Source organism: Haliotis rubra, unplaced genomic scaffold (genome assembly GCF_003918875.1).
Source record: "Haliotis rubra isolate DU_JTF1 unplaced genomic scaffold, ASM391887v1 Scf258, whole genome shotgun sequence".
In the NCBI taxonomy this organism is placed as follows: domain Eukaryota; kingdom Metazoa; phylum Mollusca; class Gastropoda; order Lepetellida; family Haliotidae; genus Haliotis; species Haliotis rubra.
Window position 1 is genome coordinate 1,248,549 of NW_025766647.1, and position 26,002 is coordinate 1,274,550.

Consider the following 26,002-nt stretch of genomic DNA (forward strand, 5'->3'; position numbering starts at 1 on the left):
TACAGATGCTGTAATGCAGTGCACTCGAGTTAATGGATCCCTTGTCCGAATGAATAATGCAAATCCTGCTAGCTGTACCGACAGCTGTTCTAAATAGTCGCCATGTTGACGAACTTGTTGGGGTTTGTACCTATAGTCTGTGTTGTACCTGAAACCTCGTTCCATACTCTAGAAAAGGTGTTATCCGTTATCAATAAACATGGCATGTTTTTTATGAAGACTTCGTTAATTATAGAACATTTAAAGTAGTTCGTTGTGCTCACCTAACGTTGTCCCCAGCTGTGATATTGCTGGAATACTACTAAAAGCAGCGTAAACCTAAAGTCACTCACTCACGCACTCCTCATCCTCTGTTTATGAAACTTGTCTATTCTAAACCAACTTATGGTGTGGCTTCATACACGTCTACACCAGCTGCTGGACCCCATGGGTCGTCGTGTTGGCATCCAGCATGTTCATGAGAAGCCGACCAGAAGCCACCCATGTAACAGGATTCAAGATGACGATCAACAGATGACAAGGTTACGTACTGACGTGCTCAGAGACCTGGGCAACAACTTTACGTCAACATAGACCAGGGCCACTACTTTACGTCAACATAGACCAGGGTTACTACTTTACGTCAACATAGAACAGGGCTACTACTTTACGTCAACATACACCAGGGTTACTACTTCATGTCAACACAGACCAGGGCTACTACTTTATGTCAACACAGACCAGGGTTACTACTTTATGTCAACATACACCAGGGTTACTACTTTATGTCAACACAGATCAGGGCTACTACTTTACGTTAACATAGACCAGGGATACTACTTTATGTCAACACAGACCAGGGCTACTACTTTATGTCAAGACAGACCAGGGTTACTACTTTATGTCAACACTGACCAGGGATAATACTTTGTGTCAACATAGACCAGGGTTACTACTTTATGTCAACATAGACCAGGGCTACTACTTTATGTCAACATAGACCAGGGATAATACTTTATGTCAACACAGATCAGGGTTACTACTTTACGTCAACATAGACCAGGGCTACTACTTTATGTCAACATAGACCAATAATGTCAACATAGACCAGGGATACTACTTCACGTCAACATAGAACAGGTTTACTACTTTATGTCAGCATAGACCAGGGTCACTACTTTACGTCAACATACACCAGGGTTACTACTTTACGTCAACACAGACCAGGGTTACTACTTCACGTCAACATACACCAGGTTTACTACTTTATTTCAACATAGAACAGGGCTACTACTTTACGTCAACACAGACCAGGGTCACTACTTTCCGTCAACATCCACCAGGGCTACTACTTTATGTCAGCATAGACCAGGGCTCCTACTTTACGTCAACATAGACCAGGGCTACTACTTTACGTCAACATAGACCAGGGTTACTACTTTATGTCAACATAGACCAGGGCTACTACTTTACGTCAACATACACCAGGGTTACTACTTTATGCCAACACAGACCAGGGTTACTACTTTATGTCAACACAGACCAGGGTTACTACTTTATGTCAGCACAGACCAGGGTTACTACTTTATGTCAACACAGACCAGGGTTACTACTTTACGTCAACACAGACCAGGGCTACTTCTTTACGTCAACATAGACCAGGGTTACTACTTTATGTCAACATAGACCAGGGTTACTACTTTACGTCAACATACACCAGGGTTACTACTTTACGTCAACATACACCAGGGCTACTACTTCATGTCAACACACACCAGGGCTACTACTTTATGTCAACACAGACCAGGGTTACTACTTTATGTCAACATAGACCAGGGCTACTACTTTACGTCAACATAAACCAGGGTTACTACTTTATGTCAGCACAGACCAGGGTCACTACTTTACGTCAACACAGACCAGGGTTACTATTTTACGTCAACATAGACCAGGGTTACTACTTTACGTCAACATAGACCAGGGTTACTACTTTATGTCAGCATAGACCAGGGTTACTACTTTATGTCAGTATAGACCAGGGCTACTACTTTACGTCAACAGAGACCAGGGTCACAACTTTCCGTCAACATAGACCATGGTTACTACATTACGTCAAAATAGACCAGGGATAATACTTTATGTCAACATAGACCAGGGCTACTACTTTATGTCAACATAGACCAGGGCTACTACTTTACGTCAACATACACCTGGGTTACTACTTTATGCCAACACAGACCAGGGCTACTACTTTACGTCAACCCAGACCAGGGTTACTACTTTATGTCAACACAGACCAGGGTTACTACTTTATGTCAACATAGACCAGGGTTACTATTTTATGTCAACATACACCAGGGCTACTACTTTATGTCAACATAGACCAGGGTTACTATTTTAAGTCAACATACACCAGGGCTACTACTTTATGTCAACATAAACCAGGGCTACTACTTTATGTCAACACAGACCAGAGTTACTACTTCATGTCAACATAGACCAGGGTTACTACTTTATTTCAACATACACCAGGGCTTCTACTTTATGTCAACATACACCAGGGCTACTACTTTATGTCAACACAGACCAGGGCTACTACTTTATGTCAACACAGACCAGAGTTACTACTTCATGTCAACATAGACCTGGGCCACTACTTTGTGTCAACACAGACCAGGGCTACTACTTTACGTCATCCCAGACCAGGGTTACTACTTTATGTCAACATAGACCAGGGTTACTCTTTTATGTCAACATACACCAGGGCTACTACTTTATGTCAACATAAACCAGGGCTACTACTTTATGTCAACATAGACCAGGGCTACTACTTTATGTCAACATAGACCAGGGCTACTACTTTACGTCAACATAGACCAGGGTTACTACTTTATGTCAGCATAGACCAGGGCTCTTTATGACAACATAGACCAGGGATACTATTTTATGTCAACATAGACCATGGTTACTACATTACGTCAAAATAGACCAGGGCTACTACTTTATGTCAACATAGACCAGGGCTACTACTTTATGTCAACATAGACCAGGGCTACTACTTTATGTCAACATACACCAGGGTTACTACTTTACGTCAACATAGACCAGGGTTACTACTTTATGTCAACACAGACCAGGGTTACTACTTTATGTCAGCACAGACCAAGGTTACTACTTTATGTCAACATAGACCAGGGTTACTACTTTACGTCAACACAGACCAGGGCTACTACTTTATGTCAACATAGACCAGGGTTACTACTTTACGTCAACATAGACCAGGGTTACTACTTTACGTCAACATACACCAGGGTTACTACTTTACGTCAACATACACCAGGGTTACTGCTTTATGTCAACACAGACCAGGGCTACTACTTTATGTCAACACAGACCAGGGTTACTACTTTATGTCAACACAGACCAGGGCTACTACTTTACGTCAACATAAACCAGGGTTACTACTTTATGTCAGCACAGACCAGGGTCACTACTTTATGTCAACACAGACCAGGGTTACTATTTTACGTCAACATAGACCAGGGTTACTACTTTACGTCAGCATAGACCAGGGTTACTACTTTATGTCAGCATAGACCAGGGTTACTACTTTATGTCAGTATAGACCAGGGCTACTACTTTACGTCAACACAGACCAGGGTCACAACTTTCCGTCAACATAGACCATGGTTACTACATTACGTCAAAATAGACCAGGGATAATACTTTATGTCAACATAGACCAGGGCCACAACTTTACGTCAACATAGACCAGGGTTACTACTTTACGTCAACATAGAACAGGGCTACTACTTTACGTCAACATACACCAGGGTTACTACTTTATGTCAACACAGACCAGGGCTACTACTTTATGTCAACACAGACCAGGGTTACTACTTTATGTCAACATACACCAGGGTTACTACTTTATGTCAACACAGATCAGGGCTACTACTTTATGTCAACATAGACCAGGGATACTACTTTATGTCAACACAGACCAGGGCTACTACTTTATGTCAAGACAGACCAGGGTTACTACTTTATGTCAACACTGACCAGGGATAATACTTTATGTCAACATAGACCAGGGTTACTACTTTATGTCAACATAGACCAGGGCTACTACTTTATGTCAACATAGACCAGGGATACTACTTTATGTCAACACAGATCAGGGTTACTACTTTACGTCAACATAGACCAGGGCTACTACTTTATGTCAACATAGACCAATAATGTCAACATAGACCAGGGATACTACTTCACGTCAACATAGAACAGGTTTACTACTTTATGTCAGCATAGACCAGGGCTACTACTTTACGTCAACATACACCAGGGTTACTACTTTACGTCAACACAGACCAGGGTTACTACTTCACGTCAACATACACCAGGTTTACTACTTTATGTCAACATAGAACAGGGCTACTACTTTATGTCAACACAGACCAGGGTCACTACTTTACGTCAACATACACCAGGGCTACTACTTTATGTCAACATAGACCAGGGCTACTACTTTACGTCAACATAGACCAGGGCTACTACTTTACGTCAACATAGACCAGGGTTACTACTTTATGTCAACATAGACCAGGGCTACTACTTTACGTCAACATACACCAGGGTTACTACTTTATGTCAACACAGACCAGGGTTACTACTTTATGTCAACACAGACCAGGGTTACTACTTTATGTCAGCACAGACCAGGGTTACTACTTTATGTCAACACAGACCAGGGTTACTACTTTACGTCAACACAGACCAGGGCTACTACTTTACGTCAACATAGACCAGGGTTACTACTTTATGTCAACATAGACCAGGGTTACTACTTTACGTCAACATACACCAGGGTTACTACTTTACGTCAACATACACCAGGGCTACTACTTCATGTCAACACACACCAGGGCTACTACTTTATGTCAACACAGACCAGGGTTACTACTTTATGTCAACATAGACCAGGGGCTACTACTTTACGTCAACATACAACCAGGGTTACTACCTTATGTCAGCACAGACCAGGGTCACTACTTTACGTCAACACAGACCAGGGTTACTATTTTACGTCAACATAGACCAGGGTTACTACTTTACGTCAACATAGACCAGGGTTACTACTTTATGTCAGCATAGACCAGGGTTACTACTTTATGTCAGTATAGACCAGGGCTACTACTTTACGTCAACACAGACCAGGGTCACAACTTTCCGTCAACATAGACCATGGTTACTACATTACGTCAAAATAGACCAGGGATAATACTTTATGTCAACATAGACCAGGGCTACTACTTTATGTCAACATAGACCAGGGCTACTACTTTACGTCAACATACACCAGGGTTACTACTTTATGCCAACACAGACCAGGGCTACTACTTTACGTCAACACAGACCAGGGTTACTACTTTATGTCAACACAGACCAGGGTTACTACTTTATGTCAACATAGACCAGGGTTACTACTTTATGTCAACATACACCAGGGCTACTACTTTATGTCAACATAGACCAGGGTTACTATTTTAAGTCAACATACACCAGGGCTACTACTTTATGTCAACATAAACCAGGGCTACTACTTTATGTCAACACAGACCAGGGTTACTACTTTATGTCAACATAGACCAGGGTTACTACTTTATGTCAACATACACCAGGGCTTCTACTTTATGTCAACATACACCAGGGCTACTACTTTATGTCAACACAGACCAGGGCTACTACTTTATGTCAACACAGACCAGAGTTACTACTTTATGTCAACATAGACCAGGGCCACTACTTTATGTCAACACAGACCAGGGCTACTACTTTACGTCAACACAGACCAGGGTTACTACTTTATGTCAACACAGACCAGGGTTACTACTTTATGTCAACATAGACCAGGGCTACTACTTTATGTCAACATAAACCAGGGCTACTACTTTATGTCAGCATAGACCAGGGCTACTACTTTACGTCAACATAGACCAGGGCTACTACTTTATACGTCAACATAGACCAGGGTTACTACTTTATGTCAGCATAGACCAGGGCTACTACTTTATGTCAACATAGACCAGGGTTACTACTTTATGTCAACATAGACCAGGGTTACTACTTTACGTCAACATAGACCAGGGCTACTACTTTATGTCAACATAGACCAGGGCTACTACTTTATGTCAACATAGACCAGGGCTACTACTTTATGTCAACATAGACCAGGGTTACTACTTTACGTCAACATAGACCAGGGTTACTACTTTATGTCAACACAGACCAGGGTTACTACTTTATGTCAACACAGACCAGGGTTACTACTTTATGTCAACACAGACCAGGGTTACTACTTTATGTCAACACAGACCAGGGCTACTACTTTATGTCAACATAGACCAGGGTTACTACTTTACGTCAACATTGACCAGGGTTACTACTTTACGTCAACATACACCAGGGTTACTACTTTACGTCAACATACACCAGGGTTACTGCTTCATGTCAACACAGACCAGGGCTACTACTTTATGTCAACACAGACCAGGGTTACTACTTTATGTCAACACAGACCAGGGCTACTACTTTACGTCAACATAAACCAGGGTTACTACTTTATGTCAGCACAGACCAGGGTCACTACTTTAAGTCAACACAGACCAGGGTTACTATTTTACGTCAACATAGACCAGGGTTACTACTTTACGTCATTATAGACCAGGGTTACTACTTTATGTCAGCATAGACCAGGGTTACTACTTTATGTCAGTATAGACCAGGGCTACTACTTTACGTCAACACAGACCAGGGTCACAACTTTCCGTCAACATAGACCATGGTTACTACATTACGTCAAAATAGACCAGGGATAATACTTTATGTCAACATAGACCAGGGCTACTACTTTATGTCAACATAGACCAGGGCTACTACTTTATGTCAACATAGACCAGGGTTACTACTTTATGTCAACATAGACCAGGGTTACTATTTTATGTCAACATACACCAGGGTTACTAGTTTATGTCAACATAGACCAGGGTTACTACTTTATGTCAACATACACCAGGGCTACTACTTTATATCAACATAAACCAGGGCTACTACTTTATGTCAACATACACCAGGGTTACTACTTTATGTCAGCATAGACCAGGGTTACTACTTTACGTCAACACAGACCAGGGTTACTACTTTATGTCAACATAGACCAGGGCTACTACTTTACGTCAACATAGACCAGGGTCACTACTTTACGTCAACATAGACCAGGGCTACTACTTTATGTCAACATACACCAGGGTTACTACTTTACGTCAACATAGACCAGGGTTACTACTTTATGCCAACACAGACCAGGGCTACTTACTACTTTATGTCAACATAAACCAAGGTTACTACTTTATGTCAACATAGACGAGAGCTACAATTTTATGTCAACATAGACCAGGGCTACTACTTTATGTCAACACGGACCAGGGCTACTACTTTACGTCAACACAGACCAGGGCTACTACTTTATGTCAACATACACCAGGGCTGCTACTTTATGTCAACATAGACCAGGGTTACTACTTTACGTCAACATAGACCAGGGCTACTACTTTATGTCAACATACACCAGGGCTACTACTTTATGTCAACATAGACCAGGGCTACTACTTTATGTCAACATAGACCAGGGTTACTACTTTACGTCAACATAGACCAGGGTTACTACTTTATGTCAACACAGACCAGGGCTACTACTTTACGTCAACACAGACCAGGGTTACTACTTTATGTCAACATACACCAGGGTTACTACTTTATGTCAACATAGACCAGGGTTACTACTTTATGTCAACGTAGACCAGGGCTACTACTTTATGTCAACACAGACCAGGGTTACTACTTTATGTCAACACAGACCAGGGTTACTACTTTATGCCAACATACACCAGGTTACTACTTTACGTCAACATAGACCAGGGTTACTACTTTATGTCAACATAGACGAGAGCTACAACTTTATGTCAACATACACCAGGGCTACTACTTTATGTCAACACAGACCAGGGTTACTACTTTATGTCAACATAAACCAGGGTTAATACTTTATGTCAACATACACCAGGGCTACTACTTTATGTCAACATAAACCAGGGCTACTACTTTATGTCAACACAGACCAGGGTTACTACTTTACGTCAACACAGACCAGGGTTACTACTTTATGCCAACATACACCAAGGTTACTACTTTATGTCAACATAGACCAGAGCTACTTACAACTTTATGTCAACACAGAACAGGGTTACTACTTTATGTCAACATAGACCAGGGCTACTACTTTATGTCAACACGGACCAGGGCTACTACTTCACGTCAACACAGACCAGGGCTACTACTTTATGTCAACATACACCAGGGCTACTACTTTATGTCAACATAGACCAGGGTTACTACTTTACGTCAACACAGACCAGGGCTACTACTTTATGTCAACACAGAACAGGGCTACTACTTTATGTCAACACAGACCAGGGCTACTACTTTATGTCAACATAGACCAGGGTCACTACTTTACGTCAACAAAGACCAGGGCTACTAATTTATGTGAACATACACCAGGGTTACTACTATACGTCAACATACACCAGGGTTACTACTTTATGCCAACACAGACCAGGGCTACTACTTGATGTCAACATAGACGAGGGTTACTACTTTACGTTAACACAGACCAGGGCTACTACTTTATGTCAACACAGAACAGGGCTACTACTTTATGTCAACACAGACCAGGGCTACTACTTTATGTCAACATAGACCAGGGTCACTACTTTACGTCAACAAAGACCAGGGCTACCAATTTATGTGAACATACACCAGGGTTACTACTTTACGTCAACATACACCAGGGTTACTACTTTATGCCAACACAGACCAGGGCTACTACTTCACGTCAACACAGACCAGGGTTACTACTTTATGTCAACATAGACCAGGGTTACTACTTTACGTCAACATAGACCAGGGCTACTACTTTATGTCAACATAAACCAGGGCTACTACTTTATGTCAACACAGACCAGGGTTACTACTTTATGTCAACACAGACCAGGGTTACACAGACCAGGGCTACTACTTTATGCCAACATAGACCAGGGTTACTACTTTACGTCAACATAGACCAGAGCTACTTACTACTTTACGTCAACATACACCAGGGTTACTACTTTATGTCAACATAGACCAGAGCTACTATTTTATGTCAACATAGAACAGGGCTACTACTTTATGTCAACATAGACCAGGGCTACTACTTTACGTCAACATAGACCAGGGCTACTACTTTATGTCAACATACACCAGGGCTACTACTTTATGTCAACATAGACCAGGGTTACTACTTTATGTCAACATAGACCAGGGCTTCTACTTTATGTCAAAATACACTACTTCTACTTTATGTCAACATAGACCAGGGCTACTACTTTGATGTCAACATAGACCAGGGTTACTACTTTACGTCAACACAGACCAGGGCTACTACTTTATGTCAACACAGAACAGGGCTACTACTTTATGTCAACATAGACCAGGGCTACTACTTTTATGTCAACATAGACCAGGGCTACTACTTTATGTCAACACAGACCAGGGCTACTACTTTACGTCAACACAGACCAGGGCTACTACTTTATGTCAACATAGACCAGGGCTACTACTTTATGTCAACATAGACCAGGGTTACTACTTTACGTCAACATAGACCAGGGCTACTACTTTATGTCAACATACACCAGGGCTACTACTTTATGTCAACATAGACGAGGGTTACTACTTTACGTTAACACAGACCAGGGCTACTACTTTATGTCAACACAGACCAGGGCTACTACTTTATGTCAACACAGACCAGGGCTACTACTTTATGTCAACATAGACCAGGGTTACTACTTTATGTCAACATAGACCAGGGCTACTACTTTATGTCAACATACACCAGGGTTACTACTTTATGTCAACATACACCAGGGTTACTACTTTATGCCAACACAGACCAGGGCTACTACTTTACGTCAACACAGACCAGGGTTACTACTTTATGTCAACATACACCAGGCTTACTACTTTATGTCAACATAGACCAGGGCTACTACTTTATGTCAACATAGACCAGGGCTACTACTTTATGACAACACAGACCAGGGTTACTACTTGATGTCAACACAGACCAGGGTTACTACTTTATGTCAACATACACCAGGGTTACTACTTTACGTCAACATAGACCAGGGTTACTTACTTTATGTCAACATACACCAGGGTTACTACTTTATGTCAACATAGACCAGGGCTACTACTTTATGTCAACATAGACCAGGGCTACTACTTTATGTCAACATAGACCAGGGCTACTACTTTACGTCAACATACAAACCAGGGCTACTACTTTATGTCAACATAGACCAGGGCTACTACTTTATGTCAACATAGACCAGGGCCACTACTTTACGTCAACATAGACCAGGGCTACTACTTTATGTCAACATACACCAGGGCTACTACTTTATGTCAACATACACCAGGGCTACTACTTTATGTCAACATAGACGAGGGTTACTACTTTACGTCAACACAGACCAGGGCTACTACTTTATGTCAACACAGAACAGGGCTACTACTTTATGTCAACATAGACCAGGGCTACTACTTTATGTCAACATAGACCAGGGCTACTACTTTATGTCAACATAGACCAGGGCTACTACTTTATGTCAACATAGACCAGGGCTACTACTTTATGTCAACATAGACCAGGGTTACTACTTTACGTCAACATAGACCAGGGCTACTACTTTATGTCAACTACCAGGGTTACTACTTTATGTCAACACAGACCAGGGCTACTACTTTATGTCAACACAGACCAGGGTTACTACTTTATGTCAACATAGACCAGGGTTACTACTTTATGTCAACATACACCAGGGCTACTACTTTATGTCAACATAGACCAGGGTTACTACTTTATGTCAACATAGACCAGGGCTACTACTTTATGTCAACACAGACCAGGGTTACTACTTTATGTCAACACAGACCAGGGTTACTACTTTATGCCAACATACACCAGGGTTACTACTTTATGTCAACATAGACCAGAGCTACTTACTACTTTATGTCAACACAGACCAGGGTTACTACTTTATGTCAACATAGACCAGGGCTACTACTTTATGTCAACATAGACCAGGGCTACTACTTTACGTCAACACAGACCAGGGCTACTACTTTATGTCAACATACACCAGGGCTACTACTTTATGTCAACATAGACCAGGGCCATTACTTTACGTCAACATAGACCAGGGCTACTACTTTATGTCAACATACACCAGGGCTACTACTTTATGTCAACATAGACCAGGGCTACTACTTTATGTTAACACAGACCAGGGCTACTACTTTATGTCAACATAGACCAGGGCTACTACTTTATGTCAACACAGACCAGGGCTACTACTTTATGTCAACATAGACCAGGGTTACTACTTTACGTCAACATAGACCAGGGCTACTACTTTATGTCAACATAGACCAGGGTTACTACTTTACGTCAACATAGACCAGGGTTACTACTTTATGTCAACACAGACCAGGGCTACTACTTTACGTCAACACAGACCAGGGTTACTACTTTATGTCAACATAGACCAGGGTTACTACTTTATGTCAACATAGACCAGGGCTACTACTTTATGTCAACATAAACCAGGGCTACTACTTTATGTCAACACAGACCAGGGTTACTACTTTATGTCAACACAGACCAGGGTTACTACTTGATGTCAACATACTACTTTATGTCACCAAGGTTACTACTTTACGTCAACATAGACCAGGGCTTACTACTTTATGTCAACATACACCAGGGTTACTACTTTATGTCAACATAGACCAGGGCTACTACTTTATGTCAACATAGACCAGGGCTACTACTTTATGTCAACATAGACCAGGGCTACTACTTTACGTCAACACAGACCAGGGCTACTACTTTATGTCAACATACACCAGGGCTACTACTTTATGTCAACATAGACCAGGGCCATTACTTTACGTCAACATAGACCAGGGCTTCTACTTTATGTCAACATACACCAGGGCTTCTACTTTATGTCAACATACACCAGGGCTACTACTTGATGTCAACATAGACGAGGGTTACTACTTTACGTCAACACAGACCAGGGCTACTACTTTATGTCAACACAGACCAGGGCTACTACTTTATGTCAACACAGACCAGGGCTACTACTTTATGTCAACATAGACCAGGGTTACTACTTTATGTCAACATAGACCAGGGCTACTACTTTATGTCAACATAGACCAGGGCTACTACTTTATGTCAACATAGACCAGGGTTACTACTTTATGTCAACATAGACCAGGGCTACTACTTTATGTCAACATAGACCACTACACAGACCAGGGTTACTACTTTATGTCAACATAGACCAGGGGTTACTACTTTATGTCAACACAGACCAGGGTTACTACTTTATGTCAACATAGACCAGGGCTACTACTTTATGTCAACATAGAATAGGGCCATTACTTTATGTCAACATAGACCAGGCTTACTACTTTATGTCAAAACATACACCAGGGCTACTACTTTATGTCAACATAGACCAGGGCTACTACTTTATGTCAACAACATAGACAGACCAGGGTTACTACTTTACGTCAACACAGACCAGGGCTACTACTTTATGTCAACACAGACCAGGGCTACTACTTTATGTCAACATAGACCAGGGCTACTACTTTATGTCAACATAGACCAGGGTTACTACTTTATGTCAACATAGACCAGGGCTACTACTTTATGTCAACACAGACCAGGGCTACTACTTTATGTCAACATAGACCAGGGCTACTACTTTATGTCAACATAGACCAGGGCTACTACTTTATGTCAACATAGACCAGGGCTACTACTTTATGTCAACATACACCAGGGCTACTACTTTATGTCAACATAGACCAGGGTTACTTTACTTACTACTTTATGTCAACACAGACCAGGGCTACTACTTTATGTCAACATAGAACAGGGCTACTACTTTATGTCAACACAGACCAGGGCTACTACTTTATGTCAACATAGACCAGGGTTACTACTTTACGTCAACATAGACCAGGGTTACTACTTTATGTCAACATAGACCAGGGTTACTACTTTACGTCAACATAGACCAGGGTTACTACTTTATGTCAACACAGACCAGGGCTACTACTTTATGTCAACATAGACCAGGGTTACTACTTTATGTCAACATAGACCAGGGTTACTACTTTATGTCAACATAGACCAGGGCTACTACTTTATGTCAACATAGACCAGGGTTACTACTTTATGTCAACACAGACCAGGGTTACTACTTTATGTCAACACAGACCAGGGTTACTACTTGATGCCAACATACACCAGGGCTACTACTTTATGTCAACATAGACCAGGGCTACTACTTTATGTCAACATAGACCAGGGCTACTACTTTATGTCAACATAGACCAGGGCTTCTACTTTATGTCAACATACACCAGGGCTACTACTTTATGTCAACATAGACCAGGGCTACTACTTTATGTCAACACAGACCAGGGCTACTACTTTATGTCAACATAGACCAGGGCAACAGACCAGGGACTACTACTTTATGTCAACATAGACCAGGGCTACTACTTTATGTCAACATAGACCAGGGCTACTACTTTACGTCAACATAGACCAGGGCTACTACTTTATGTCAACATAGACCAGGGTTACTACTTTACGTCAACATAGACCAGGGTTACTACTTTATGTCAACACAGACCAGGGCTACTACTTTACGTCAACACAGACCAGGGTACTACTTTATACCTACTTTATGTCAACATAGACCAGGGCTACTACTTTATGTCAACATAGACCAGGGTTACTACTTTATGTCAACATAGACCAGGGCTACTACTTTATGTCAACACAGACCAGGGTTACTACTTTATGTCAACACAGACCAGGGTTACTACTTTATGTCAACATAGACCAGGGTTACTACTTTATGTCAACATAGACCAGAGCTACTTACTACTTTATGTCAACATACACCAGGGTTACTACTTTATGTCAACATAGACCAGAGCTACTACTTTATGTCAACATAGACCAGGGCTACTACTTTATGTCAACACAGACCAGGGCTACTACTTTACGTCAACACAGACCAGGGCCACTACTTTATGTCAACATACACCAGGGCCATTACTTTACGTCAACATAGACCAGGGCTACTACTTTATGTCAACATACACCAGGGCTACTACTTTATGTCAACATACACCAGGGCTACTACTTTATGTCAACATAGACCAGGGTTACTACTTTACGTCAACACAGACCAGGGTTACTACTTTATGTCAACACAGAACAGGGCTACTATTTTATGTCAACATAGACCAGGGCTACTACTTTATGTCAACATAGACCAGGGTAACTACTTTATGTCAACATAGACCAGGGCTACTACTTTATGTCAACATAGACCAGGGCTACTACTTTATGTCAACATAGACCAGGGCTACTACTTTATGTCAACACAGACCAGGGTTACTACTTTATGTCAACACAGACCAGGGTTACTACTTTATGTCAACATAGAGGGTTACTATTTTATGTCAGCATAGGGCTTACTACTTTACGTCAACACAGACCAGGGTTACTACTTTACGTCAACACAGACCAGGGCTACTACTTTATGTCAACATAGACCAGGGTTACTACTTTATGTCAACATAGACCAGGGCTACTACTTTATGTCAACACAGACCAGCGTTACTACTTTATGTCAACACAGACCGGGGCTACTACTTTATGTCAACACAGACCAGGGTTACTACTTTACGTCAACATAGACCAGGGCTACTACTTTATGTCAACATACACCAGGGCTACTACTTTATGTCAACATAGACCAGGGCTACTACTTTACGTCAACATAGACCAGGGCTACTACTTTACGTCAACATAGACCAGGGCTACTACTTTACGTCAACATACACCAGGGCTACTACTTTACGTCAACATAGACCAGGGCCAGTAGAACTAGAACTCAACTCCTTCAACTGGAACAGAATCAACTCACAGCCATCAACAAGAACTATATCCGTTAGTTACTTCTTTCATGGTCGTTATTTGTCCTATATTGTCTGTTGTTGAGTGTGTCGTTAAACAACAGTCAATCAATCAATATATGTTTCTGTTGTATCAGAACCCTATCACTAAGCATCACTGGTCTCAATCAATGTTTCTGTTGTATCAGAACCCTATCACTAAGCATCACTGGTCTCAATCAATGTTTCTGTTGTATCGGAACCCTATCACTAAGCATCACTGGTCTCAATCAATGTGTCTGTTGTATCGGAACCCTATCACTAAGCATCACTGGTCTCAATCAATGTTTCTGTTGTATCAGAACCCTATCACTAAGCATCACTGGTCTCAATCAATGTTTCTGTTGTATCGGAACCCTATCACTAAGCATCACTGGTCTCAATCAATGTTTCTGTTGTATCGGAACCCTATCACTAAGCATCACTGGTCTCAATCAATGTTTCTGTTGTATCGGAACCCTATCACTAAGCATCACTGGTCTCAATCAATGTTTCTGTTGTATCGGACCCCTATCACTAAGCATCACTGGTCTCAATCAATGTTTCTGTTGTATCGGAACCCTATCACTAAGCATCACTGGTCTCAATCAATGTTTCTGTTGTATCGGAACCCTATCACTAAGCATCACTGGTCTCTATCAATGTTTCTGTTGTATCGGAACCCTATCACTAAGCATCACTGGTCTCAATCAATGTTTCTGTTGTATCGGACCCTATCACTAAGCATCACTGGTCTCAATCAATGTTTCTGTTGTATCGGAACCCTATCACTAAGCATCACTGGTCTCAATCAATGTTTCTGTTGTATCAGAACCCTATCACTAAGCATCACTGGTCTCAATCAATGTTTCTGTTGTATCGGAACCCTATCACTAAGCATCACTGGTCTCAATCAATGTTTCTGTTGTATCAGAACCCTATCACTAAGCATCACTGGTCTCAATCAATGTTTCTGTTGTATCGGACCCCTATCACTAAGCATCACTGGTCTCAATCAATGTTTCTGTTGTATCAGAGCCCCTATCACTAAGCATCACTGGTCTCAATCAATCACTGTATCAGAACCCCTATACTAAGCATCACTGGTCTCAATCAATGTTTCTGTTGTATCGGAACCCTATCACTAAGCATCACTGGTCTCAATCAATGTTTCTGTTGTATCGGACCCCTATCACTAAGCATCACTGGTCTCAATCAATGCGTCTGTTGTATCGGACACCCTATCACTAAGCATCACTGGTCTCAATCAATGTTTCTGTTGTATCAGAACCCTATCACTAAGCATCACTGGTCTCAATCAATGTTTCTGTTGTATCAGAACCCTATCACTAAGCATCACTGGTCTCAATCAATGTTTCTGTTGTATCAGAACCCTATCACTAAGCATCACTGGTCTCAATCAATGTTTCTGTTGTATCAGAGCCCCTATCACTAAGCATCACTGGTCTCAATCAATGTTTCTGTTGTATCAGAACCCTATCACTAAGCATCACTGGTCTCAATCAATGTTTCTGTTGTATCAGAACCCTATCACTAAGCATTACTGGTGTCAACATTTATATGGTCAACCTGGCCCCTTTCCGTTACAACCAAGAACATCGTGTTCAACTGTATAACCACACCGAACCCACCTGCTTATCACCTGTACCAAACAGTCCCATTGAAGGAATACTGACGTTACAATGTCTTCCTCTCCATCTTCTTACTTCAACCAGACTCTGAAGCCCCTGGAGTGCACGTGTATGTCTAACCCTACCCCACAGTCCTCAGTCCCATTGAAGGAATACTGACGTTACAATGTCTTCCGCCCCATCTTCTTACTTCAACCAGACTCTGAAGCCCCTGGAGTGTACGTGTATGTCTAACCCTACCCCACAGTCCTCAGTCCCATTGAAGGAATACTGACGTTACAATGTCTTCTCTCTCCATCTTCTAACCCTACTTCAACCAGACTGACGTGACAAGTCTTCCTCTCCATCCCTGGAGTGTACGTGTATGTCTAACCCTACCCCACAGTCCTCAGTCCCATTGAAGGAATACTGACGTTACAATGTCTTCCGCCCCATCTTCTTACTTCAACCAGACTCTGAAGCCCCTGGAGTGTACGTGTATGTCTAACCCTACCCACAGTCCTCAGTCCCATTGAAGGAATACTGACGTTACAATGTCTTCCGCCTCCCCATCTTCTTACTTCAACCAGACTCTGACGTTACAAGCCCCAGACCTGAAGCCCCTGGAGTGTACGTGTATGTCTAACCCTACCCACAGTCCTCAGTCCCATTGAAGGAATACTGACGTTACAATGTCTTCCTCTCCATCTTCTTACTTCTGAAGCCCCTGGGTGACTCTGAAGCCCTGGAGTGTTACAATGTATGTCTAACCCTACCCCACAGTCATCAGTCTAACCCTACCCACCATTGAAGGAATACTGACGTTACAATGTCTTCCTCTCCATCTTCTTACTTCAACCAGACTCTGAAGCCCCTGGAGTGTACGTGTATGTCTAACCCTACCCACAGTCCTCAGTCCCATTGAAGGAATACTGACGTTACAATGTCTTCCGCCCCATCTTCTTACTTCAACCAGACTCTGAAGCCCCTGGAGTGTACGTGTATGTCTAACCCTACCCCACAGTCCTCAGTCCCATTGAAGGAATACTGACGTTACAATGTCTTCCGCTCCATCTTCTTACTTCAAGCAGACTCTGAAGCCCCTGGAGTTCATGTTTATGAATGAAGGCAGTCATAATGTCACATTTAACATATAACCGCATAATCCATCGTCATAAACATGTCTGACATTATCAGCAAAACTAATAACATCATTATTTATATTTATTAGATACGGTATTTCATTAATGACCCTGACATAAATCTTCATCGTCGCGTTGATAAAGAAGCCACATACTTTCTCTCCCGATTGAACGCTGCGAAGCTAATGTCACTGCTGTGTTTCGTGCCCTCGTTAGATATATACAACATATATCTGAAACATAGGAAGGGGTATTAAAGCTGATTTCTGATGATTGACGTTATTAATGTGGTACAATATGTCCCCAATGTTCCCAGCTTGTTATAGCCGACTGCTGACGACCAGGGGATTCCCCGGCTGATTGTGTAGCACGAGACCAACAATACCAACCAAACAGATATCTGTGTGTTTACTCATAAACTAATTATTATGTAAGTACAATATATGTATATATAATTACTAGTACATCTATTACTTATAAACTAATTATAATGTAAGTACAATATATGTATATGCAATTATTAGTGTAATATGCAATGATTTACAACTTGTGTCTATATTTCGGACACAAAGGAGTATCGTGCATTTCACTTCACGAAATTCATTACTCGTATGTCGTATGTCGTATGATAGGAAATCTATGATTACCGAATATGAATGTTGAACTTTGAAAGAAATAGCTTCCAGGACGCAGTCTTGAATACATGTGCCAGCAATAACAAATGACTGGGCCATTATGTATAATAAACCCCAAACCGTGTCAGCTATGTGTAATGTAATCAGCCAGGCAATAATGATCCGTTAAGTGAGGGCAATGTATTAATCAATAGAGATTATTAACTTCCCTATCTTTAATATCATATATAAGGAGCACTAATTATATTTTGTGAGCCTTTGGCGAGCATAATACATATGTTTTATTCCTAATATATGATACGGTGGCATCCGAGGGCGTTGGCAACAGCATTGTATGTCGACCCCATTTGCACCATCCCAGAGGCTCATTCTCTCTCTTTAGCTGTTAATCGTGGCATATTCCTCGTACTTGTGTATCATATCATGCATTCTAGTCTCTCTTTATACCCTATAGAATCATTCTACACGTGAAATGGATGCAAATACTGCTTGAATATTGTTACGTTTTGGCGATTGATATTGCTATGTGTAAACAGAAAATTGAACAAGAAAAAATTGTGTCCAGGGACACGGATGCCCCCGCTGCTGTAGGAAGAGTTCACACATTCAGGGTCCCACTGAAGTACTTGAAAACACTAAAAACAATGTGTTGAGGGGTTAGATAACACAACCTATTGTCATATAAAGATCAATAATTGAACAAAATGTACGAACAAGTTCAATAAACATTAGACCTAATAGACCTAAACACTGCCGCTGTTACAGCTCATTGGCTCCCTCCCTCTGCAAGCATTCTGCGTTCTGCTGTTTATTTTGTTGACAGTTACATAGACAGATTCTTTAATACAAATGCATAAAATCGGTGATTTACAATGTGATTAGGTTGTCTGAAAAACATCCACTTGCACAGTTTAAGATCGATTGGGTCATTGGATGAAGAGATATTTACAAAAAACCGGGTCCACATGCATTTCATGCCAAACTATAGTTAGCTGTACACCAAGGTGAAAGTTCGTTTACCACGGCGGCATATGGTTGTGACTAGTCGCTGATATAGTGCAAACTCTTGCTTAAAATAAGATTTATCTGACTAAAAAGAACGACAAAGTCGGGCAGTTTTCAACAAAAAAATTGTAATTCGTGTATTGACCTGATTTGCAAATTTATCGGATTTGGATAGCAAGTTTATCAGATTGCTTTATTGCACCGATAACACCCTCCATTACATAATAAAATAGCTTATTACCCATAACTCCAGGTACGCATGCGTATTTTTAGACTGAGCATTAACATTATCGTCCAATAGGAACCTCTACTGTTCATCTGGGTATTATCAGACTGAGCATTAACATTATCGTCCAATAGGAACCTCTACTGTTCATCTGCGACCATGCTGAAGTCCTGACATTTCCCATGTAGGTCACACTCCCGCATGACACCCAGACTCACAGGAAGCTGGGGCAGTCATTGTTAACACTGAGGTTAATTACGGAGTGTCTGTATAGTTATCAGATAACAGCGATGATGACGACGACGACGATGATGGTGATGACAATGTGATGCTGATAATAGTGATGATTGTGATGAGCGTGACACAGCTACTATTGATGATAGTGATGATGAAGACCATTATGCATGTAGGTCACAAACCGCAAAGATGCTGCACGTATTTCATTTGCACATCAGTTGCACAGTTTTCTGACACATCATTATGATACGTTCAAATATTTTCCTCGCTGAGATCGCACCTGAGAACACAATGAGTGAGTTGCACCTCCACATGTTGCATTCTTCAGTTGCGTCAATGTTAGATCAACAAGGGAGAAAATCCCCAAACGGTGTTGTCATTATTTCTTTGAGTTGCATTTAGAAGTTGGTGGGATGAACAATAGTGTTAGCATCTACACCGAAGCGTCCTAGAACTACACACATACCCCACCCCACCCCCTTTGTTTATGCTGTCATACTCCAACATGTTGAATATGTCTTATGTCCATTCTGTGATGAGCAGATATTTTGGTGGGACAGGTCAACAAGTCCTGGAGCAGTGAAATCAGCCACCAGGCTTTAAGAGATCGAGCACAAAACATGCATGTTTGACCCTACATGAGGCATTAAGTCATCTTATTCCTTGTTCTACTGCACACCTATGAGTCTGGGCTGTTTGCACCCAAATACCGCAAGACACCATAACACATCCCTGTCCTTGAGGGTGACTGTATCTACACCTTGACACCGCGAGACACCATAACCCATCCCTGTCCTTGAAGGGTCACCATAACACATCCCTGTCCTTGAAGGGTGACTGTATCTACACCTTGACACCGCGAGACACCATAACCCATCCCTGTCCTTGAAGGGTGACTGTATCTACACCTTGACACCGCGAGACACCATAACCCATCCCTGTCCTTGAAGGGTGACTGTATCTACACCTTGACACCGCGAGACACCATAACCCATCCCTGTCCTTGAAGGGTGACTGTACACCGACACCGCGAGACACCATAACCCATCCCTGTCCTTGAAGGGTGACTGTATCTACACCTTGACACCGCGAGACACCATAACACATCCCTGTCCTTGAAGGGTGACTGTATCTACACCTTGACACCGCGAGACACCATAACATCCCTGTCCTTGAAGGGTGACTGTATCTACACCTTGACACCGCGAGACACCATAACCCATCCCTGACTTGAAGGGTGACTGTATCTACACCTTGACACCGCGAGACACCATAACCCATCCCTGTCCTTGAAGGGTGACTGTATCTACACCTTGACACCGCGAGACACCATAACCCATCCCTGTCCTTGAAGGGTGACTGTATCTACACCTTGACACCGCGAGACACCATAACACATCCCTGTCCTTGAAGGGTGACTGTATCTACACCTTGACACCGCGAGACACCATAACACATCCCTGTCCTTGAAGGGTGACTGTATCTACACCTTGACACCGCGAGACACCATAACCCATCCCTGTCCTTGAAGGGTGACTGTATCTACACCTTGACACCGCGAGACACCATAACACATCCCTGTCCTTGAAGGGTGACTGTATCTACACCTTGACACCGCGAGACACCATAACATCCCTGTCCTTGAAGGGTGATACACCTTGACACCGCGAGACACCATAACACCCTGTCCTTGAAGGGTGAGGGTGACACCATAACACACTTGAAGGGTGACTGTATCTACACCTTGACACCGCGAGACACCATAACACATCCCTGTCCTTGAAGGGTGACTGTATCTACACCTTGACACCGCGAGACACCATAACCCATCCCTGTCCTTGAAGGGTGACTGGGTCTACACCTTGTATTCAGCACCAAGTATAACACCGGGACACTGTCTCTCTGCAAACTGCTTCATAAGTATTTTACATAATATAAACTAGCAAACCACAAAACTGCCATTTGGGAAATGTAAAATATATTGGCTACGACTGACAAAACAACTGACCCTATGTCCTGTTGAATGAGACGTTTCACTCATCAAAGTCGGTTTCCGGGTTCGAATCCTCAGCTACCTATGCTGGTCATCAGAGGTGACCTAATAGATCGGATGGACTCGCTATGTTGATTGTGTGATCCTCGTGTGGATCGTTGCTCATGACATAATTCACTGTCTGGTTCAGATAATGTCGGCTGGAGTATTTCTCAGTTCAGTGTCAATAAACAAAGGTACCAGATTTCAAGTTATGTGGTGTACCATGTATGTAGACACAGATGCGGCCAAATGTAGCAAAAGAGATACTATTATTAACGTTGCTCATCTGATAGACAATGGCGGATGTATTTGAGGAAACATGTTGAGTCGCATTTCACTTTGTTACAGGTATGTTCAAAATGTCATTGCATCCTTCCAAGCCAATCTAACTGATGTTACCCAACACTTCCAACTTACCTTCACTTCTCCGGCAATATCCGAAAATGTGGAAGACGTGTCTCCAACCAATAATGGGTTCAGCAGATCCGTCATTCTCGTGCACCACAAATAGTATCCCGAGTCAACAACAGCCATGCCATGAAGGAAACTCTCGGTGTGCAGAGGACGTTTGTGTTCCTACCGAAGCCAATATGGCGGCCGAGCTGATGGGCGACTAAAGTTGGCGGTCCTCGCGGCAGCAGCTGTTACAAGTTCAATACCAGTATATCTAGAAACAGATGGGTTGTTGAATCCTGTGTGTCACTGTGTGGTGTAGCGTGAGGGAATGTTAGATGGCATCTGTGTGGTTCTCAGTCAACAAACAGTATGAAATGATTGTGGCTTATTAGAGGGTATTACTGGGCAATTTACCAAGGGTGAGGTGACACATAGTAGGCGATGTCGTCCTATTGTTTTGAAAAGCAACGTTATAAATTTGAACAAATTTCCCTGTTTCCCCATGTTTAATTCGTGTAGATGAATTCTAATTATTGTAGATTGATTTTACCTTCACATCACAAATATGTTATCGGTTGTGAAAATCTGACTTACCGCTTAAAGTATTTATGGTCAGATTTATCATATTCTGTCCTGCCCTTTTGTGAACGACCTTAGAAAATTAAAAGGAGATCGTTAGGCTGGGACTCGATAACCAAGACAACTGAGTAACCGTGGTTCACATTAACGGGGTTTTAACATAGAGAGTTAAAGTGATAATGTCATGACTGCAACTGCGACGGGATCAGTTGTCAGATCTTTTGATATTCAATTTGGGTATTGCAGGCTCCAGTCGTAAGGTTCAGTTGTCAGATCTTGTGATATTCAACTCGGGTATAACAGGCTCCAGTCGTAAGGTTCAGTTGTCAGATCTTGTGATATTCAACTTGGGTATGGCAGGCTCCAGTCGTAAGGTCAGATTCATTCAGATCAAGGCGTAAACTTTGAAAGTAAACTGATAAAAGAACTTGCATGGAAATGGAAAAATCGCGTACCACTGCATATAATCCAATGTGAGCATTTTAACAGAACGTTGATGAATATGCTTATAACATTGGACACTAACAAGAAGGCAGATTGGAAAACCCATGTGGGACCGTTTGTTCATGCCTACAACTGCACAAACCACGAATCAACCGGATATACCTCGCATATGGTCGGCATCCAAGTTTGCCAGTAGACATTGCTTTGGGGATTGATAGGAATCCAGGCTATGGAAATCTACTATCATACACAAAGACATTGCGTCAGCGGCTTCAAGAAGCATACGAGTTGGCATCAGAAGTATCTATCAAATCACAAGAATAACTACTATCATACACAAAGACATTGCGTAAGCGGCTTCAAGAAGCATACGAGTTGGCATCAGAAGTAACTATCAAATCACAAGAATAACTATGACCAGAAAGCTAGAGGAGCTGGGATCAGATAGGTGATAGGTGCTGGGGAAAGTTGTAGCACATCATGAGAGACACAAGCTGTAAGACAAATGGAAGCAGGAGGTGTATACTGTCACTGATCAACCAATCGTTGGAATCCCTGTATATGTGGTTTCACCTGAATTGGATGATGGTAGGACAAGCACTCTCCATCGCAAACACTTGTTGCAGACAGGACATTTACTATGTCGGGAAGATAATCAGTCTATACCTAGTATACATAAGGATACGTCAGAGTCTGAGAGTGATTTTACTGAAGCTGAATCCACCTGTCCAGATGATGACCTCGTTCCTATTGATACAGTCCCTGTCTTGAGTACAGACTCAGCTGCACATGGATTACCTACAGTGTCCACTGGAGTTGCACCTGAGCTGAATGATATGGAAGACGTTCAACGGGATGGTGACGATCATCCAGATGTTGGACAAGACCAGGAATCTGATATGGGGTAAAGGGGGGAATGGATGGATGGATATATGAGACAGGATCTCAGATGACTGTCCCAGAAACTGTTGCTGATACAGAAACCGAGACTGCAAAACTAACAAGAAGACAAAGTCGTCAATATCCCCCGCAATGGCAAAATACTCTTCATGATTATGTCTACGAGTTATGATTATGTCAAATATTTAGGTGTGTATATAGAAAAGTGGAAGGAGAGTATTGAACGGTTTTTAAAGTTCTGATCCAGAAAGGAGCACTATCACCAATTTCAGTCTATGTCAAACTTGTTGCCATGGAAATGCCAAAAATATTTTATTCAGAAGTCCAAAACTACCAAAAGGCACCAGTACACCACCAGACCAATCTATGTGCCAAGTTTGGTGAAGAAACATTGAACGGTTTTAGAGTTCTGCTCCGGAAAAGTGCACTACCATTAATTTCTGTTAAAGTCAAACTTGTTGTCATGGAAACGCCAAAAATATTTTATTCAGAATTCCAAAACTACCAAAAAGGAACCAGCACACCACCAGACCAATCTATGTGCCAAGTTTGGTGAAGAAATAGTGAACGGGTTTAGAGTTCAGCTCCGGAAAAGAGCACTACCACCAATTTCAGGCTAAGTCATACTTGTTGCCATGGAAACGCCAAAAATGTTTTATTCAGAATTCCAAAACTACCAAAAGGCACCAGTACACAACCAGACCAATCTATGTGCCAAGTTTGGTAAAGACATATTGAACGGTTTTAGAGTTCGGCTCCGGAAAAGACAAATGTGCACGGAAGGGACGGACGAACGCACGCACGCACGGACGGGGTCCATTTTAATACCCCCCACAAAACGCGTTGCGGGGGATAAAAAGTACTTTTTTTAACATGTAGTGTTAGTAACTGAGGCACAGGCAACTCTAGTAGAAATTGTGGACATCAGTGAGGCTGAAAGTGGCATCAGAACACTCGAAAGTTCAAGAGCAAACTTTACCTCGTCGATCTGCTAGTGACAGAAGGAAACATGAAACAAGGGGAGTGTGTAGCAGTGACGTGTCACGTTGTATTTTATATATTGGATTTTGTTTTATTAAAATGTCAATGTTTGTGTTATACAGTTTTGTTGGAAACAGTATTATTCATGGTATTCTCTTAGCCTGTTGTCTGTGTAGGCCAGGTTGATGAATATGCATATCACGTGCATTTCATGTTAATGGGAATCTTTGTTATAATATTGAGGATTTATTTTGATTGGCATCTGCTTCAATAAGATTACGTGGGTCGGTCAAAAGTAATCGGCCTCACCTAGAAAATCATTCAAATGCAGCTGTTGTTAAAAGAAAAGCAAGATTTATGTATGTCAACTTCTTTATTTTGAATAACACGAAGTTTCGGAGTGTGTGTTTCCTGCTGATGAAACTTGGAAAAAACACAAAATCTGCAATAAATACACACACTTCACGAAACAAAATATGCAAGAAACCTTTAGTGTGTTTTAATAGGTAGAAGTCCGCTAGAATCAAGCTTATATATTAAAGTGCATAAAAAAGCAATTTGAAACTAACAATCGCTTGTTAAAGTGACTTCCCTTCCTGTTCACTGAAAGA

General features: G+C 41.9%; 1 protein-coding gene across 1 annotated transcript in view; it reads right to left on the reverse strand.

Annotated features, from left to right (window-relative positions):
• LOC124279855 (synaptotagmin-A-like) overlaps nt 1-22,724 on the reverse strand; it is a 42,625-nt gene extending 19,901 nt beyond the window's left edge. Inside the window, exon 1 of the mRNA XM_046715732.1 lies at nt 22,509-22,724. The gene's annotated coding sequence lies outside the window, so the exon portion shown is untranslated. The remainder of the gene's footprint in view (nt 1-22,508) is intronic.
• Between the last annotated feature and the right edge of the window lie 3,278 nt (nt 22,725-26,002).